The sequence below is a fragment of the Zootoca vivipara genome, chromosome 2 (assembly GCF_965207765.1).
Source record: "Zootoca vivipara chromosome 2, rZooViv2.hap1.1, whole genome shotgun sequence".
Taxonomy (NCBI): domain Eukaryota; kingdom Metazoa; phylum Chordata; class Lepidosauria; order Squamata; family Lacertidae; genus Zootoca; species Zootoca vivipara.
In genome coordinates, this window is record NC_142584.1 from 52,459,326 (window position 1) to 52,480,574 (window position 21,249).

General features: G+C 43.4%; 1 long non-coding RNA gene across 2 annotated transcripts in view; it reads right to left on the reverse strand.

Moving 5' to 3' along the window:
* Positions 1-4,645: 4,645 nt before the first annotated feature.
* LOC148686861 (uncharacterized) overlaps positions 4,646-21,249 on the reverse strand; it is a 126,486-nt gene continuing 109,882 nt past the window's right edge. For both annotated transcript variants that reach the window (XR_015948130.1, XR_015948128.1), the window contains one exon: positions 4,646-5,177. This is a non-coding gene — a long non-coding RNA (uncharacterized LOC148686861). The remainder of the gene's footprint in view (positions 5,178-21,249) is intronic.

Sequence of the window (21,249 nt, forward strand, 5' to 3'; positions counted from 1 at the left end):
CTTTCTTCAGTTTAAGCTGGAATTTTGCTATAAGAAGCTGATGATCTGAGTTACAGTCAGCTCCAGGTCTTGTTTTTGCTGACTGTATAGAGCTTCTCCATCTTTGGCTGCAGAGAATATAATCAATCTGATTTCGATGCTGCCCATTTGGTGATATCCATGTGTAGAGTCGTCTCTTGTGTTGTTGGAAGAGAGTGTTTGTGATGACCAGCTTGTTCTCTTGACAGAACTCTATTAGCCTTTGCCCTGCTTCATTTTGAACTCCCAGGCCAAACTTGCCAGTTGTTCCTTTTATCTCTTGATTCCCTACTTTAGCATTCCAATCCCCTGTAATGAGAAGAACATCCTTCTTTGGTGTCATTTCTAGAAGGTGTTGTAGGTCTTCATAGAATTGGTCAATTTCACTTTCTTCAGCTCCAGTAGTTGGTGCATAAACCTGGATTACTGTGATGTTAAAAGGTCTGCCTTGGATTCGTATCGAGATCATTCTGTCATTTTTGAGATTGCATCCCATTACAGCTTTTGCCACTCTTTTGTTGACTATGAGGGCCACTCCATTTCTACCACGGGATTCTTGCCCACAGTAGTAGATATGATAGTCACCCGAACTGAATTCGCCCATTCCCTTCCATTTTAGTTCACTGATGCCCAGGATGTCAATATTTATTCTTGTCATCTCATTTTTGACCACATCCAGCTTACCTCCATTCATGGTTCTTACATTCCAGGTTCCTATGCAATATTTTTCTTTACAGCATCGGACTTTCCTTTCGCTTCCAGGCATATCCGCAACTGAGCGTCCTTTCGGCTTTGGCCCAGCCACTTCATCAGCTCTGAATCTACTTGTACTTGTCCTCCGCTCTTCCTCAGTAGCATGTTGGACGCCTTCCGACCTGAGGGGCTCATCTTCCAGCGTCATAACATTTATATGCCTGTTGTCTTTGTCCATGGAGTTTTCTTGGCAGGGATACTGGAGTGGCTTGCCAGTTCCTTCTCCAGGTGGATCACGTTTAGTCAAAACTCTCCACTATGACCTGTCCATCTTGGGTGGCCCTGCATGGCATAGCTCATAGCTTCTCTGAGTTATTCAAGCCCCTTCGCCACGACAAGGCATTGATCCATGAAGGGGTTAACATGCATGCTCTCCAATTAAAAATGCCCCCAAGCTTTAGATGACTCATCTATCGATTGAACTGATAAAAGCTTGCAGCCCTGCCTGCCTTGCTGGTAGACATCCATCCTTTTAGGCCAACACAGAAAATTGGATGCAGAAAATCGGAACTAGTTCCAAAAACCCAGCCAGGCTTTTCTTGTCTGGCTCCTTTTGTAATGTACTATGGTTATTATTAAAACATATTTTATTTGTAAGCATTATATAACGCCCTTCAGCGAAGCTTCCGGGGCAGCACACCAAAAAGATAAAATGCATAGATGAAATGTAATAAATGGCAGCATATTTTTAGAAATAAATTAAAGGATTGGACAAATCTGGGAAGGGGAAGGCTGCCAGTGCTTTACTAATCCTTATGCCTATGTTCTACACCTCCACTGTCAAGAGGCAAAATGCCTCTGAGTACCAGTTGCTGGAAATCACCAGGGTTGTGGGAAAGAGAGAATGCTGCTGCTCTCAGATTCTGTGGTGCCCTCAGAGCCAGTGTGGTGTAGTGGTTAAGAGCGGTAGACTCATAATCTGGTGAACCGGGTTCGCGTCTCTGCTCCTCCACATGCAGCTGCTGGGCGACCTTGGGCTAGTCACACTTCTCTCAAGTCTCTCAGCCCCACTCACCTCACAGAGTGTTTGTTGTGGGGGAGGAAGGGAAAAGGAGATTGTTAGCCGCTTTGAGACTCCTTCGGGTAGTGATAAAGCGGGATATCAAATCCAAACTCTTCTTCTTCCCACTAGCATCTGGTTGGCCAGTGAGAGAACAGGATGCTGGACTACCATAGATGGGCCACTAGCCTGATTCAGCAGGCTTTTCTTATACAGTGGTGCCTCGCTGGACAAATGCCCTGTAAGACGAATTTTTCGCTTAACAAAGAGATTTTTCGAGCGGAGGTTGCCTCACTAGACGAATTCGTTTTGTGAAAAAAATTTCTAGCGAATCGTGGTTTCCCATAGGAATGCATTGAAATTCTATTAAATAAAAATAAAAATTCAATGCATTCCTATGGGATTCGCTAGACGAATTTTTCGCAAAACAAATTGACTCACAGAACTATTAAATTCGTCTTGCAAGGCACCACTGTATACTTATATACCGTATTTTCCTGTGTATAAGACTAGGGTTTTTTCCTAAAAAATAATGTCAAAAATGGGGGCGTCTTATACATGGATACAACTCCCCCATATTCTTAAATCGGAGTTTATACAATTTATACATGGGGGCGTCTTACAGACGGAAAAATACGGTGATTTATGTTTAAAGCATCTTTGCTTAGTGCTGAAAGGATAGCAATGCTGGTGCCAGGCAGATCTCTTTGGGGACAGAATTCTGCAAATGGGGTACCACTACTGAGAAAACACACACTCTCACTGTTAGGTTGTGGGTACACTCACTCTCTCTGCTTGCCACTAACCTCAAATGGTGTGGCCCTTGAGTACTTCAAAGAGGGCTTCTATGCATGGGCAGGTTGGTATGGGCGCTCTCAGGTGGCTTATGGTATAGGGCTTTAAAGCCAAGAACTAGTGCTTTAAATTAGCTTTGGAAACAGGCTAGAACCAGTGTGGTGCCAGTGTGGTGTAGTGGTTAAGAGCGGTAGATTCGAAATCTGGGGAACCGGGTTCGCGTCTCCGCTCCTCCACATGCAGCCGCTGGGTGACCTTGGGCTAGTCATACTTCTCTGAAGTCTCTCAGCCCCACTCACCTCACAGAGTGTTTGTTGTGGGGGAGGAAGGGAAAGGAGATTGTGAGCCGCCTTGAGACTCCTTCGGGTAGTGATAAAGCGGGATATCAAATCCAAACTCTTCTTCTTCTTCTTCTTCTTCTTCTTCTTCTTCTTCTTCTTCTTCTTCTTCTTCTAGCCAGTGAAATTATTTAAATACCAATGAGGTATGTTTCCACAGACTAGTTCCTCTAAGCAAGTCCAGTGGCTGAAGTTTGAACTAATTGTGTTTTCTAAACACTGCTCAGCTATGTACAAAGTGTTAACAATAGTCAGCCCTAGATGTAACCAGAACAGAAATAACTTTTAATTGCCTTTAGATGCATTTGATTCTGGTTGGAGCACTCCTGTGCCTTAAAAGCAAATGGTTGTCAGACCGTCTACCATCAGGGAATTCTCCAAACATCCGCCGCAGGTCTGCGGAGGAGCTCCCTCAACCTTGTGGTGGACACGTCCAGGAGGGCAGACTCTTCGGCCTCACCATCACCCAGCATTGAAGTAGACGGTAGATTTGCCAAACTCTGCTAAATGTACCAAGAGGAACAAGCTGTGCCAATATACTTTTTGAATCCAGGCTTCCAGGCCTTACAAGTCCCCTTTCCTGTCCCCTCCTCCTACCTTTCTCCCATTTTGATTTACAGCGCAGAAAACTCAGCATTTTCAGACTAGCAAAGTTAGTCCCATTTCCTTTCTTTTGCGGGTAAGGGGGAGGGGGGAGTCATACATCCCCAGATACCCAAACGGTGTAAGGGGGAGGCCGCTTCTAAAAGCAGGCTCATAAATAAAACAGGATTTCAAATCCAGATCAAATTAGTGAGCTCTGTGCAAACATAAGAGGTAGTGGCTCTGTCAAATCGCTCCTGGTGCATGCAAGCTGTCATTCCCCAATGCAACAGCCCGCCGGGCCTCTGCACTGCCTCCCTTCCAAGTTTTCATAGGAAGCACTACTCCCACCACAGCGTTTTGTATTTCAGACATATCCTAGGTCTCTTGGGGATCACAGCACTAGAGCTCTCTTCCAATTTGCCCTTCCTAAACCACTTGAATCTCATTTATCCTGCAACTGATTTAGGGTTGGGGGGTGGGGAGCTAACAATTTCTGCGGATCCATCTGGATATTATTAAAAATATGTTTTCAATGCACTGAGGCTGCTGGCAAGAGACTCGCTCCTTGTTTCCTCTGTCCTGGACATCTGAGGCTTAGGAGCTGACTTTCGCAAGGAATTTGGAATATTAGTTTATTTTTCAAAAGCAACAGTCAGTATTTTTCAGGTGTTGAGGCCTTGTGGGTTCTGTTCATCTGCCCTCCAAGGACTTCACATTTGGAGTTGCCATCTCCTGTTCTTTACCTTGCTTGGGCAGACAGCCATCTGTAACATACGTGGGTCACTAAGAACGACCGGCTACATGACACAAGCCCCAATTTGTTGCACAGGGCCATTCATTACATTCAAGTGTGCTCTTGCGACGGCCATTTGCGCATTGCCAATAAAAGAGGAAGAGCACCACCACCACCACCCAAAAAGGTCTAAAGATGGATGCAGATGGGCATAAAATCTGCAGGTGCCAACTGATATGTATAGATGCAAATTTAGAAATAATTGTTCTAACTGAGATAGAAATAAAATGCATCTCACCACAGCAGGAAAGACTGGGAGCAGGCGACCCGTGGACCTCCCCCTAGTCTGCTAACTGTGGATGAAATGCAACAAAAACTGAGACCCTCCAAAGGAACTGGAAGTAGGTACAAAAAGCAGTGGGGTAGACAAAAGAGATATTTATTATTCTAACACGTTTCAGACTCTACTGGTCCTTCAACAGGGACATTCCAAGAAATAACGACTGAATATTTAAACATGCTCACTCTCTTCTTTTTTCAGGTTGTGGTTGGGCAGCTTCAAGCCCCTCACCCCCAACTCACCATTCTTGTTTTTCTTTCTTTTGGAACAACACAAGATCAGGTGGACCACCCTTCATATTAGAGGATGCCGTCAAATAGAAGAGGGTCCTCTGAGGGCCTTTCCAATAGAGGACATCCCTCTGCAAAAGGAACTCCACACACGACCACCCTGTGCATTCTCTTCCCACCCTTTGAAATTAACTAGTAGCAACCATTGTGCTTAGTGAGCAGGCCCCAAATGTCTTAACAGGGTGTGATGGAAGAACTGTAGAGATGATGGCAGCTCTGAAGTGGTTATCTAGTTTCTTCCCCATTCCTGCCTTTCTGTCAACAGAAGTAGGGCTCAAGCTTCTTGGAATCATGTCTTTCCAATGAGATGTCCAACTGCATTTATCTGGAAGGATAAGACAAACACATACACAAACCAGCACACAAATATTTAACTCTTTTGCACCCTAGCTGCCTAACCAATTGCTAATACATTTCACTTACTATATTCATCACCACTACAGAAAATGGCTTGAGACATCTGGGTTTGCTTTTAGTGAATAGATGGATTCTTTGCACCATAGGCATTTCTGACACTACACCATGAGCATCCCTGTTCTCATTGCATGACCTGAACACTACACTCTCCATGACAGTCATAGGCATTATCCTGTTATTTGGCTTGATGGTTTTGGTGCTGACGGTCTTGCCTAGGTTTAGATGGTTGGTGCAAGGTAGCTTTCAGATCCCCTCCATTGCTACATTTTGTGATTCATATGGAAATAATATCTTCAGTCTTCAAAGAATAAGCTTGCTAGCTGTCTTTTGCTGAATCAGAGGCTTTCAAAGTTGCAAGTTTCCTGCAACGTGACTGTACGCACACCAAGGGAAAACGCACACCTTGCTCTGATCTCCTTCAAATTGACTACATTGGGGGGGTTTCTTTATATCCTTTGTCATGTGGACTACTCACACAAAGAGGAAATTACACTTTTTATGACAGGCAGGAGGACTTTTATTATTAGTTCAGATAATAACTTCTTCCTCCACTCATGCTCACTTCTACGTTGACTTAACTCAATAGATGTCCTTTCCTTCTCCACCTTCTCTCTGTGCAATCATTTGCAGCAAACATCAGGATAATAGAATACTGTTCTCTCCACCCCAGGCAGCTTTCAAAGATTTTAACCTCTTCTACTTATCCACTGCATCTAACTCCTAAGTAAGGCCGGTAAATACATCAAATATTTGTAACTCAATGCCAGATCTGTTTGTTTTTATATTATGGATTTTTAACTAGCTTAAAAATATCCACTACTCATCTCTTGAGTTTGCTTCGGATCTGCAAGAAATGTAACATCATTTAATTTCTTTAAGGATTGCCAGATCCACAATTCCTTATGTCTGGGATCTCCAATTTTTTTACTTTTTCTTTTTTAAGGCAGTGTTCTGGGGAGGGACTACTAATCTCCCAGCATCCATGACTGCTGCCCTTGTTGGCTATGGATGATGAGAGTTTTAGTCTAACAACATCTGGGGACCCAGGCATAAGAAAAAGGCTGCTCTATAATAATCTTTGTTCCATCCAGCAATGAAAGTTTCAGCATGACAGATCACATACATTCAGGCATAGCAGTGGTGTTATATAAAAATAGCAAAGAGAAAGGTATCGTGCTATAGTCTGGATTAATATCCCTTACAACACTTACTTTCCTTCTGAGTAAAATTTCTATTACCTCTTCATTAACATTTGGTAGTGCTACCAGAGGTTAGATAAAATGGTTTGGAAGATCAGAATCAGCTTGCAGGCCACATTGTTACACTCACCTGCCCTGGATTCTGCTTCTCCACTAAAACATAGGCAGTTAACATTTGCCCAGTTCTTCAGGTTGATTACTACCGGTATTACTTGGGGAGGAAAACTCTCCATAAATTCCTAACAGTACTCAGTATCAGATCATGTGGGCTTGAATTGATTGAGAGGAACCAATATTATTCTTTCCCCAGTTCACTTCCAATGGCTTCCCATTCTTTGTGTTAAACTTTGCTCATCACCTGCTCACAATTCACAACCAATGCAGACATAATCACTGAACAATTCTTTTCATTGTGTGCTCTGCGAGTAATGCAACCACCCGACTGACTGTCAATCCTGCAATTGCCTCTTCCTTTCTTTTCTTTCTGACAATAAGGGCTCCCTTATTGTTACTAGCATCTTTCGCTAGATATATAACTCACTCTTTGGCTTTTGAATTTCCCCCCTCTAATATATGACATATCCTTCCTTGCAACATCTCCTGTATGATTCTCCTTTTCTTTAGATCACTGAAAGACTTCTTTGCCTTGCATCTCCATTTTTCTTTGTCTTCTCCTGATGTTAGTCTGCAAGGTTGTAATCTATACAAAACTGTCGTCACTCATAGAGTCTCCCTTCTAACCTTCTTGTATCCCAGGGACCTAATCCCCAAATTAACTTCAAACTGACATCTAAACCTGTTCACCATCCTGTCAACAGTATAACTATCTCATCATATTACCTTTTTATTTATGTAACTTATTATAGGAACATATTCCATCTTTTTTTCCCTATCAAGGGATTTAAGGCTTTGTTTCTCGCAGATCTTAAGGATCCCAAAATCTTATAGAGTCATAAAAATGCTCTAGGCAAAAATATTTAAAGCAGCTTGGGAAAATAAAAAAGATCTTTACCTGGTGTGGCATTAAAGAAACCAGATCATAGGTGCCAGATGAATCTCTCTGGGGAGGGCATTCCATAACCAGGGAATAGCCACCCACTGCAATTCATTTGGTGGGGGCACCCTTATTGGTAAGAATAGAAAGAGCATGGCTGGCCCAAGGAATTTTGTAGGCCCCACTGAGTTTGATGGGGATCCCAGGTAAATATGTACTGTATAGGATTGGAGTCAATAACCATTTGCTGCCTTTCAAGGCATCCCAAATCACCTGCCTGATACATATAAACCACTCTTATACAACTTTAAAGTCATGGCTCTCCAGAAGAATCCTGGGAACTGCAATTTGTTAAGGGTACTGGAAGCTGTAGGTCTGTTAGGGGTCTCCTAACAATTCTCAACTACAATCCCCATGATTCTTTGGGGGAAGCCATGACAGTTAAAGTGGTATAAGACTGCTTTAAATGTATGGTGTACATATGACCTGAGGCAGTCATCTCACTGCCTAATGGTAGGATTGAGAGAAAGTATAAACGGCGTTTCTGTGCGCTGCTCTGGTTTCGCCAGAAGCAGCTTAGTCATGCTGGCCACATAACCCAGAAAAACTGTCTGCGGACAAACACTGGCTCCCTCGCCCAGTAAAGTGAGATGAGCACCGCAACCCCAGAACAAATTTACACCACCAGGTGCCATAGAAAAGCACTAGATATATCAAGAGATCCAACACACCCTGGTCACCATTTCTGTCAGCTCCTGCCATCGGGACGGAGATATAGAACAATGCAGGCAAGAACGAGCCGTCTCAGGAACAGTTTCTTCTCTAGAGCAATTTTGGCCTTAAATGGAAAGCCTGGACTTTGAAGTCATCTTATTTTACTTGTTATTTTGTATTATATTTACTGTTTTAATTAGGTTTTTATAACTTTGGATTATGCGGAATGCTTTATCGGAGTGGATGTAGCAACCGAGTAATTTCATTGTTCCCGCAAGGGGACAATGACAATAAAGATATCTTATATCTGACTGGACCTAACATGCAGGGGTACCTTTACCTTTTACCTATATAGAGCTTCTGTCTCATTCTTTCGTCTTCTTTTAAAGGAAGGTAGTTGGTCCCTGTTTTAAATGCCTGCATTATGCATTGGCATTGCGGATTCAAGAATACTCCACTCTTACAAATGCTTTTGTGATTCAGGAAAAGAGTTTATTGCTGTATCCAGAGCACAACATCTGAAAGGTTAACAATCCACTTTGTTGTTATCTGTGCTCTGCGAAAGGCAGACTCGTGTTGTCAACGCCATGTAAACAATCCAAATGGCATTTTCAAATGAGATTAATCAGAAGGGGAAAGGCACTTGCCATCATGTCCACATCCACGAGCACAGGCTCACCGTCGCTAGCAAAAAGACCACATTTGAAAAGTAATCCTTTAAAATGGCCCTATTGTATCCAAAGCAGAAGGGGAAAAAATGAATTATTAAAAAGCAACGCATTATTGAAGGACCTTAGCTCTGTGGTAGAGCATCCACTTTGCATGTGTACGGTCTCAGGTTCAATCCCTGGCGTCTCCAGATAGGGCTCTGAAAGACTCTTATCTGAAACCCTGGAAAGCCACTGCCAGGGATGGAGAAACCTGACATGCTCCTGAAGGCCTCAAGGTATGATTTGAAGGCACATAAAGCTAAGCAGATATGGATCTGGTGCCTGAAGAGGGGACCATCTGAGAATCACATGTACACTACTTTAGGTTCCTTGACTGAAGAAAAGTGGAATTATAAATGTAAGGAAGTAAAGCAATACATGTTGTTAACTTCAACTCCCATCGTCCCTGACCATTGATCAGGCTGGCTGGGGCTGATGAGAGTTAGTTGGGAATCCACATTATCCAACAAAATCTGGAGGGTCCCAGTTACCCACCGCTGCTCTATGCTAAGGTTGGCCTTGGCAATGAATGTTAAAATACTAGTCTCCACTTCCCCAACTACCGGTACCAAGATCTGAGTTGGGGAAATTCCAAAAGAAACTAACAGTTCATCTTGGAGGTCCTTATTGAGTGATATGAATGGATTCAAAAAGGGGAGGAGGTGGACTGGGGGATTTAGGATCTGACATCACCTGTGTTGTTCTTGGCCACTGCTTTATAAACCATTGCTTCCTGCTCTGCACTTTATTTATCCCACATGTTTATCTTCCAATACACTTTATCCTGAAGGATGTTAATATGCATTTCTTTCCAGGCTGTTACATCCCATTGGGATAAACCCTAAATATATCAACCATTGTTGCGTGTTTCAGACTTTAAAAAAATGTACAGGCTTCTTTGGCCTATGCAAGAATAAAATAGATGAATCAAATGCATGAGGCAGTCTACTAACTTTTGAGCTTTTTTATTTGCTGAATTCTTCAATCCACATTCTCTTTTTATAATTCTTCAGTGGAAAAGTAGGTTGGAATCCATTCAGGTAGTGTTTTTCAAACAACTCATAGAAAATCCTGAGGTTCCTTGGAAGCATACCAGCAATTTCTCTGTGACAAGATCAGTAATGGTGGACTAGATTAGAGGAATGACCATAGGTCGCTGGTAGCACATCCACTTTGCATGCAAAAGGTTCCCCTGGCATCTTCATGCAGGACTGGGGAAGGCCTCAGTCTGAAACCCTAGAAGGCCACTGCCAGTCATAGTAGATAATACTTAGATAGATAGCAGGTAGATAGATAATACTAGATAGATAATACTAAGCTAGATGACAGCTTCCTATGATCCTAGATTCTCTGCAAGACTGCTGATCTTTTCCATTGCAGTGCACCCCTGAGCAAGAGTGTTCGGGGTATTCCCAGGGACACTCTTAATTCACATGTAGCAACTGTGAAGCCCAAGAAGTCCTGGCCTATGTGAACTGAGTATGTGCCTAAAACATCTCTCAGAACCTTGTTGTTGTTGTTTAGTCGTTTAGTCGTGTCCGACTCTTCGTGACCCCATGGACCATAGCACGCCAACAGAACCTCAAAAACCTAAAAAGAGCCTGCTGGATCAGGCCAAAGGTGCATCAATTCCAGCACCCTGTTCCCACAAAGGCTAACCAGATGCCTGTAAGCAACCCATAAGCAGGATTTGAACACAAGAGCACCTTCTCTCTCGTCTTTCTGAACGCTTCCTGTGCATCCCTCCTTCCTGTGCTCCAGAGGGTTTGGCAGCCACATGGGAGAGGAGATGAAGTCCGGTTGTGCAATGGTACTTACTCTCAATAAATGTGTATAGGATTGCAGCCTAAATTATTTTTGTCTAAATTACAGATTGCAGCCTAAATTATAGAGTCAGCATGGCTCAGGGGACACAGCTTTGGACTGGGGAAAGCAGGATTCAAATCCCCACTCAGTTATGAAGTTCCCTTGGCCTGTCGCTCTTTCTCTGTTCAGCCTACCTCACAGGGTTCCTGTTATGACAGAATACACGGAGGAGTCAACAGCACACGCTGCTCCTCATAACAAGAAACAGGCCGACAGGGTCATTAATTTACCAGTTGCGGACCTAACCCTATTTATGAGAAAGTTACTCTCGCTGGAGTCAGTGGGACTTACAAGTAAACATGCTTAGGTGCAGATTGTAAAGCATACCTTGAGACTGACATCAAATAAGGGATTATTCAGAAATGATCTTAGAAGCTCAAAGAGTAAATTTCCCTTGGAAGCTAGATTACACCATATATCCAAGGGCTGTATACTAATCCCAAGGGAGGCCACTCTCCCTTTGGTTTTCCCCTTTGTTGACATTATATCAATACCTCCTCTGCTTTGGAAGCAGTGACCAAGAGTGCTCTGTAATGCATTCTGAGTCCCACTTGACCCTCAGGAGGCCCCACAGACCCATATTTCAGCCAGGCCTCATTCTGCATGTGGTCCAACAAATGTAGAGCCATGGGTCTGCAGCAACGCTTCCTATGAGCCATAGCACCATGTACATTGCCCAGAAACACAAAAAGAAACTCAAGCTTTGGATTTTTTTTTCTTTAACTGAACAAAAATGGATCTCATGAGCTTGAAAACCACAGACATAAATTTGGGTTTGGCTAGAGTCTGTGTTTCCTTTGGGCTCTTCAGCATCCCATATGAAACAAGTTTTAAAACCATTTGCAAGGCCAGTCCAGCATATTACAAGGAGTGGCATGCGTCAGGCAGTTCAGCAAGCACATTGCTGAGATAGCTGTTCTCTTCCCACTTCCACCCACCAATTGACATGTGCTTACACACCTTGCAGTTCCAAGAACGGATGCCTTATATATATTGTGGAGCTTGTCTTGAGTGCTTGTTACTCTCCAGGAACTAAAGTGCTGGCGTGTGGTGCTTGCCAGTGTTAGGTTTATCAAGAGCTTGTGTCCAAGCCCATAAAAAGTAACACAGCTCTACCTAAGTGCCGGTAAAATATTCTTTAGTGCGTCCTCCATCCAGTTTTGGATCTCACGAACCATGGAGCAGTATCAAAATGAAACTAACTCAGAAAAGATCTGTAAGGATGCTGTTGCCATTGAGAAGAAATTTCACAGTTGGCTAAGTTGAAAAGGGAAGAAGTGATGACCAAGGACAGACACAGTTGCCATTTAAAATACTTAAAAGCAAGAAGAAAACAGAGATCAATTACAAGTGGTCCAGAAAGAGGCAACCTACACTGTTAAATCCAATAGACTTCTATTGTATAGTCTATTGTATAGGCTTCATGCTGGCTTTCTCCATTGGCTGCAGTCAGTGATGTGCAGTGAAATTTTTCACAGGGGAACAGTTAGGGCCAGAGGTGCCAGATTGTGAGGGCAATTGCAGGGATGATGTTGCACGTGTGACATCTCGATGTCTCGACGTTGCACTCATGAGCATCGTGTCTCACTCCCTAAGCTGGGCAGAAGCTACCCAGGCTTTGGGAAGGATGCACCAGGCTTTAATACTTTAATACTCTAATTTACCAGGAGCATTTAGGAGACTAGCCTAGTCCCCCTAGTCCACGGACCACAAACCACGGACTTCAGTAGGCTTCTACACCCAACGCAAAGCTCTGGTTTTGAGCTTTAAAGCCTAAATGATCTAGGCACAGGATACATCTCATATGAACCTATTAATACATTAAGATGTTCTTCAGGTTATTACTCAGTAGATAGGACTGTCTCAGTAGCAGCACTGGGATTATGGAGTCCAGCAGACACCAGGCAGAAGCCATTTTATCCCAGAGAGCTTTGAGAGGCACTTGACAGAAAGAATGGCTCTGTTAGCTTCTTATGTTTAACTGCGATGTTTTGTTTGCATTGTTTTTGTTTCATTTTAGAATTGTTCTAATTTTCATCGAGGACTTTACAATTCGTGTTAGCTCCCTTAGGTGTTTTAATGATAAGGTGGGACATATATTTTGGGTAGGATTCACCTCACCAGCCCCCCCCCCCCAGGAGCATAAGCCCTGCACAAGGATTTCTGTTTGCGTAGCAGGGCTTCTCTCCTCTCCTCCCCCCCAGCCACAAAAAATTCACCCTTATAAATATTCACCAGACCCGCTGAGACAGAACAACAGCTTCAAAATTTGGAAAGCTTCATAATTCTGAAACCTGTTCAGCTTTAGAGTGACTCTTCATTCCTGCGAGCTTTGAAGGAATAGCCAGAGCCTTACATTGGAGATGCTTTAAAATATTCTGCCTTGAGGCAAAAAGTTGAGCTATTTCTGCATCACAAACAGGTTAAGCAGGTTAATGGACATTCCTATTCCACAATTCTGTGAAAGGAACACTGGGTTTGCAGCACTGAAGAATCCATGGCAATTAAAATTGGTATAAATCTGGTGTGTTGTTTGTACAGCATAAATATGTTCTTGGTGGTTTCTTCCATGACATATGTTGGGTCACAGCAGATACCTCTTCTTGTCTGAAAGGACACTGCTATACCATTCATGTTCAATAAATGCAACATTCTATTTTTTAAAAAAAGAGAGAGGAAAGGTCTGTCACATGTAGAACACATGCTTTGAATGCAGAAGGTTGCATGTTCAACCCCACCCCACCCCACCCCCAATCCCCAGATAGAACTGGGAAAGACCCTGCCTGAATACCCTGGGCTTCAAGTCAGTGTCAACAATTCTTAGCTGGATGAACTAATGGTCTGATTCAGTGTAAGGCAATTTCCTATATTCCTAGAAGGATGGATAGGTGTCAGTAACTTGGAAGGTATATGAAAAACATACTAGGATGTTTTAACTGTTTGCCACAAAAGGAAAAACTGCTAACCCCCCACTTTTTCCTTTAAAGAATATGTCTGTCATTTCTTTTCCTCCACAGCCCTGGTGGGCAATCAGCCATATGGACTGATAAACAGCTTAAGATAGCATTTAGGTGATCATCCATTTGGGGGTTGTATGTGTGTGTGTACATGTTTTCTTCAACGCTCCCTCCCTCTAAGTTGTTCCCAGGGGATTTCCATCATTCCCTTGAAGAGGCAGCTGGCTATCATTTTACGAGGCAGGAAGCAGCAGAGGAGGAAAGAACGCAGACAAATTACCAAAGGACAAGGCAAATTAGGTGCTGTGAATACATGTGGCACTTTAAAGTGTCTCCTCTGGTATGAGCCGTTCTTTGTGTGTAGCTTTCAGTGGAGGTACAGCTTGGGATTGCAGATGTGTGTCCAGTTATGTATATAACAAACAAACAAACAAACAAACAAACAAACAGGTCATTTTGTGCATATTAGTTCCAAGCAAATGTGTGGCACCTCTTGTCCAAATTCCCTAGGACTCTTCCAGATGATAGAAAACGGCAAAAGTCTGTCGGTGATAAAGATGGGGCTAAGGCAGACCTAGGTAAGTACAGGCCAGCTCTCCCATGCTGGATGTGAATTGGGATACCCTCAGTGCATGTGGGGGGAGGACTGCTGTACTCAAATGAGATCAGCTGGTTCCCCTCTCCCCTCACCCCCCAATTTAAAGAGCTGCGTTTTCATTTTTTAACCATGTAGTGTTCTTGCTGGAATACTCTACTGGTCAGAAGCTGGCCTCAAAGAAAGAGAGCGAGAGAGAAACAGAAACAAAAGATCCTTTCTCATTCGTAGATCACTTTTTCACTTGAAGTTCCACTAAGCAGTGCATAAATTTTAAAAGTAAATAAATAAATGCAAAACAATGCAAGATAAGATCAGAACAATACAATAATGGGTCAAAATGGCATCTGCAAGTGTTACTGGGGACCAGTGATATCACTGGCAGTAGTCAATACCTGCTTTTGACACACACACACACACACACACACCCCGCCCAACACACAGAGCCGCTGTCTGCATAGCACTCCTAGTGTGGTACTGGTAGCAGGGAGGGGGGAATCTTATTTTCCAGGTGACAGCAATTTGCAGTTTGAGTGCCGGCAGACTCCAGTTTGGCTCTTCCTGTAAAGGACTCTTGTGTTTCCTGTGCAATTAGCCATATGTCTAAAGAGGCTTCTCTCAAACGTGGAATGAGTGATGGGAAAACCAGCAAACAGCTGCCACTGCTCTTCACGGTGTAGGTTTGACAATGCTTTATGTTCATATACTGTAGGTGAAGAGCCTTCTAATAAGAGTCTCAGTTGAAGACAGGGTTTACGGGACTCATCATGGCTTTGATGTCATAGCTTCAGTGGTTTTTTCTTACAATCAGCTGGTATATACATGTTACAAAATAAAATAAATAAGTAGTTTAGATGAAGAAGAAGGGTGTCAACAAGGTACAGCTAGTTTTATGGGGGAAGGGTGGGTGGATAGTTCAGTGGCCAGGAGGACACACACTTTCCATACAGCCAGTCCCAAATACATCTTGGCATTTCTCCTTAAGGCACCTGAGAAGTTCAGACTGAAATCCTCTGCCTGAGATCCTTGGAAGTTGCAGTTAGTCAGAACAGAAGTACCAACCCAGATGGACTAATAGTCCATACATCAACCCAACAGCTCCTAAGCTTCAGGAGGAGTTCCTGTACATTTTTTAAAAAACGTTTCTAACCTTTGTCTGATAGATGTTTCTTACTCTTTGCTTCTCCTCACATTTCAGTTCAGTCAGCATTGCCAACAGCACATGCTTAGAATATGCAAAAGCCATCAGTGCAGATGGGTATTCTTTTCTTTTTTTAATTCTGAGAAGAAATGTTTGCATGAGGCACATTTTACAGTGAGTGAAAATTTCTTTCTTAAGTTCCTGTTCCAGACTTGCCTTCCTAAGCTACAGCCCAGGAGGGAGACGATCCAGCCAAGTGGTTTGTTCAACTACCAGGGGGAACATTTCCAAGAGGATAAAGCTACTGGACGGAAGAGGAGGAAGGAAAGGCGGCAAAGGATCTGCTTGATGTCAAGAGATCCAGCTGGAATTGGAAATGGGCGCCACTGGCTCATTCTGGGGAGAGAAGTCGCAGGCCTACAGCAGCAGCAGACTTCCTGAAGCTCCTTTGCCTCATCTCTACTAGTGCATGAGAGTCACATGGACTGCAAGAAGATCAAACCTATCCATTCTGAAGGAAATCAACCCTGAGTGCTCACTGGAAGGACAGATCCTGAAGCTGAGGCTCCAATACTTTGGCCACCTCATGAGAAGAGAAGACTCCCTGGAAAAGACCCTGATGCTGGGAAAGATGGAGGGCACAAGGAGAAGGGGACGACAGAGGACGAGATGGTTGGACAGTGTTCTCAAAGCCACCAACATGAGTCTGACCAAGCTGCGGGAGGCAGTGGAAGATAGGAGTGCCTGGCGTGCTCTGGTCCATGGGGTCACGAAGAGTCGGACACGACTAAACGACTAAACAACAACAACTAGTGCAAGAGAGGAAACAGGGAATGGACCCCTGGCATAAAGCAGGAGTGGGCACACTTGGCCTAACTTCAAAAGACCTCTGCAAGCCATCAGTTCAAATCTCTAGCAAGATCAAATATCTGGCAGCATGCTGCGTAGAAAGGTTGGGAGGGAGGGACAGTCATTCTATACATTAAAAGTATGTCCAATGCACATGACTTTCCCCAAAGAATCCTGGGAACTGCAGTTTGTAAAGGGTGCTAGGAATTTAGTCTCTACTACAGTTCCCAATATTTATTTTTGGGAGGAAGCCATGTGCTGGCAGAAGGACATAGATAAGGGGGTGTCCCTGTCCAGTTTTGATTTTGGCCACTGCCAGCATGCAGCTCCCACCGGCTGCTTTCCTCAAAAAGACTGCAGCTCTTAACAGGAAAAAAAAGGCTGCCAGATCCTCTTCCAAGTGTTCCTTTGTGCAGTTTGACAATACATATGGGCAAGATGTGCAGCTGATGTTGCATCTATCAGGTTATCTGTAAGCTCTACACCAGGCACCCCCAAACTTCGGCCCTCCAGATGTTTTGGGCTACAGTTCCCATCTTCCCTGACCACTGGTCCTGTTAGCTAGGGATCGTGGGAGTTGTAGGCCAAAACGTCTGGAGGGCCGCAGTTTGGGGATGCCTGCTCTACACCAAGAGAGCAATCTGAGGGTCTGAACCTTTTTGCTGATCTGCAGTAATAAGGTTTTAAAAAAACCACCACCTTCACCTTCATTCACAAGCACCAGATTCATTCACACACACACACACACACACACACACACACACACACACACACACACACACAGTATATCCTCGAAGATTTAGTGACTAGCAACATGAAGTCTCGGAAACAGAGTATTAACTCTAGGAAATCAAGAGCTGAATGAGTTATATCTCGCATGGAAATGAGTTGGATTAAAGAGGCAGGCTTGCTGCAGCTTGATGATTGCAGTCCAAATCCTTCAATATCCTGCCGTTCATTGGTAAGGACTAGAACATCTCAGCAAAGCCAGATCTTTATAAGGTGACAAATCTGAACCGGGAGGTGCCTGGTGGCAAGAGGAATAAAAGAAAAGCAAGCTAGCAAAATAGGAGACTTTGGGGGTGGGGAAGGATTTCCTTTCCAAGCAATGCAGCAGCCTGCGAAAAAGACATGGGTATCTTGAAAAAGAAAGCAGAAATTCCCACTGTCTACTGCCATGACTTCTTTCTTATTACATATTGGAAACCCCCAAAATGGTATTGTGTGCTGGGTAACATGCCAATATATATTCATTTATTATCAGTTCTGTCATCCTAGCATTACAAAGTAGACTGTGAAGTCTAGTGTTGTTGTTTTAACCCAAAAATGCAATCTTATATGTGTCTGCTAGAAAGTAAAGCCCCATTGAGTTCAATGGAACTTGCTCTAAAGATAAGGGTCTATAGCAGGCTTCCTCAACCTCGGCCCTCCAGATGTTTTGAGACTACAATTCCCATCAGCCGGTCCTGCTACCTAGGGATCGTGGGAGTTGTAGGCCAAAAACATCTGGAGGGCCGAGGTTGAGGAAGCCTGGTCTATAGGACTGTACCCTACAACACTGGTCCTGTTTGCAGGCAGCTCATATTATTTTGAAGCAGTCAACAAATCCCAGCTGAGAAACTGGTGAAAATGTGGGTAAAGATTTGAGAACATTGCAGCTATTCCTCATACTGTCCAACTTTTTCAGATAAAAAAACAGGATATGTGTCTTCTAGGATGTGCTCCCATGTGAGTCACGTGACCTGCACCACAATCTCGCCCTGATAAAAGATTTCTGGGGGGCGAGATTGAGGGTGAGATTGCAGCATCCAAAATCACCACCATGATCTTGAGCAACAAAACAGGATGTCCCATTTTTTCTGGGACACTTGGTGGGTATGTCTTCCTTTGACTAGATTGACTTCATGTTTATTAATCTGGCCTAGTTTCTGAGTTGAGTTGGCTGCTGCAATGCTGTATGAAGTGGGCCTAACAATAAATCAAAATATGTTAATTTCTCACTTCTTATTCTATTTCAGTGGCTTTTAATATCCGACAACTTATAATTGACGTATGCGTTTTTAAAACACATTTTGGCACTGTGGTTCGCATTTATTTCCTGTCTGGAAGTCCTTCAAGCTTCTGATCAAATTCCAATCAAATACAGGTGCCTATATTTTTTTCTGACTATGGTGTAAATGCCATGTTTAAAATATATTATATAGTTAAGGAGAATTTCCTTATGCTGTTTCACTCTAGCTGTCCCAATGCTTAGAATTGTGTTGAGTGAGTTTCTTTATTGCTTTACTGGTCTTGTATTGTTGCGTGTGAGTTTTCTTGCCTGACATCAAAGCAAATAAACTTTAAAGGGAATATAAAATAATAATAAAAACAACCTAAAATTTTAATAATAATATACATAATAGAACAGCTACAACTCTACCCCCACCCTGCTAACAATATGTGGAAATTAAGGTCCAAGGCCTAAGTAAATAAAAGTGTTTTTGCATGACACCTAACACTAGCATTCCATAAATGGGGAGCCACCACTGAGAAGACCTTCTACACCTCCCTTGGAAAGGGGCACACAAAGAATTTCCTCAGATGATGAACACAGGGTATGGGTGGGTTCATGGAGGGAGAGGCAGTCATTGAGGCAGGGGCACCAGCTTCTGGGGGCAGCAGCCCTCTCCCCCCCCCTGTTTTTAAGGAGGGGGCGGAGCCCCCTAAATATCCAGTGGTGATGTCATGGCATTGTGCAACATCATGTGTGGGACGTCACGTGACATCAGCCCCCTCAATTGTGGGCACAAGCCTTGAGGTATTAGGGTCCTGGGTTGCATATATATATATGCATATGTATGTATGTATGTATGTATGTATGTATGTATGTATGTATGTATGTATTACCGCACTTCATCTGAAGATCACAGGACGGTTCACAACCAGGAGGTGTAGCTCAAGCATAGGCAAACTCGGCCCTCAATCATCCCTAGCTAACAGGACCAGTGGTCAGGGATGATGGGAGTTGTAGTCCCAAAACATCTGGAGGGCCGAGTTTGCCTATGCCTGGTGAGGCTTACCCCCATCTCCTTCATTCCTCCTCCACCTTCCACTACCTTTTCCTGCTCTGAGTAAGTGTGCAGATATTTATTGTCCTGCTTGTGTGCACCTTAAAACAAACAAACAAACGAAAACATTACTAGGAATATGCAAGAGTACAAGACCAAATGTTATTAGCCTTGGGGCTACAATCCTATACAGTTACCTGGGAGTAGTGATGGAAGGACTTGTCCATTTTGTTTCTCTCACTAGTTCAGTTTTTCACTTAAATTTTGTTCTCCACATTTCTGCAGCAATTTTATTCAAAAAGCCTTACGAAAATTCATTAGCATTTTAGTTCACTCTCTCCTAATATGCACATTTTTGAGTGCAGAATTTTTATGATGATATGTGGACGCTGTGAAAAATGCAGGTATGTAACAGCACTGATTCTACAATAAATTCTCAATTGACAGCACAAGTCCTTGCTGAGCCATAAAGGTCACTGGGTGTGGGGATGGTTTTATAGCTTAGTTCCTGGGTGGCACTGGACTTACGGTAGTTGTATCTGAATGGAGGCAGGAGTTTCCTGTTGTTGCTCTGCTCTTGCTTAACAGGCAACAAAGTTTTTGACGAGCATCCTGACCAGTGCTTTTTTTCCGGGGGGTACTCAATGATTCGCAGTACCGGCACCTCTTTTGTTGTTGTTAAAAGGTGTGGCACTTACTGTAGCAACTTCATGGGGAGTACTGGCACCTAGAAAAAAAGCACTAACCCTGATGGATGTGTCCTCTACATTTTCCATGACACAAAGTGTCCAGTCACTTTGACACAGCATTTCCACACAGAAATTTACTTTGGACTCGGTGCTGCTCACGCATGCAAGTTTTTCACAGCATCCGCACAATGTCATCCTCATCAAATGTCATCCCACTTTCTCTCCCATTTCATCCTGATTTGCCATTACTACAGGTTTTTTGTTTTGTTACTTAGTGGATTTTCTTTGGAAATGGTCGCCCCGGGATAAAATGGGAAAATATTGTGGAACAGCATTTTGGTGGTGGTGGTTGTGCATGAGATGCACCAAGTCCACAATAAAAATGCCATGTAAAAGCGCCCTCAGTCTCTCTCATACTACTTTAAAGGTAAAGGTAAAGGGACCCCTGACCATTAGGTCCAGTCGTGACCGACTCTGGGGTTGCGCGCTCATCTCGCATTATTGGCCGAGGGAGCCGGCGTATAGCTTCCAGGTCATGCGGCCAGCATGACAAAGCCGCTTCTGGCAAACCAGAGCAGCACATGGAAACGCTGTTTACCTTCCTGCTGTAGCGGTTCCTATTTATCTACTTTCATTTTGACGTGCTTTCGAACTGCTAGGTTGGCAGGAGCTGGGACCAAGCAACGGGAGCTCACCCCGTCACAGGGATTCGAACCGCTGACCTTCTGATCGGCAAGCCCTAGGCTCAGTGGTTTAACCACAGCGCCACCTGGGCTTTACATAGTTCTAAATAAGTATTTTAAAAGCCTTTACAGGGAGGGTAAGAAATATAAAAAAAATGTTGGGTAAAATGTCCATAACAGAACATTGATGAGTGACAACCTTTCCCCTTTTTGAAAATGACAGTCAGGACCATATCCGTCCCAATATCTCTTTGGCAACACCTGTTGGCAAGAAAAATCTGCCATGCAATTCTCCTAAATAAAGAAGAGAAAGGCACCACATGTTTTTTCACACAGGCAGATAGTGATTTAAAGAGCATACATGATTGTCAACATTGCAATCATTGCTTGTAGTCTATAATCCTGTAAAAGAAAACTCTGCTGCAGAACCAAAAACCAAGGTTTGCCTGGGGTTGTTGAAGCTTATGCTCCCTAAAGTATCATTTAAGTTCCTCTCCATAAAGGATATTATGAGTAATAAGAGTAACTGCAAC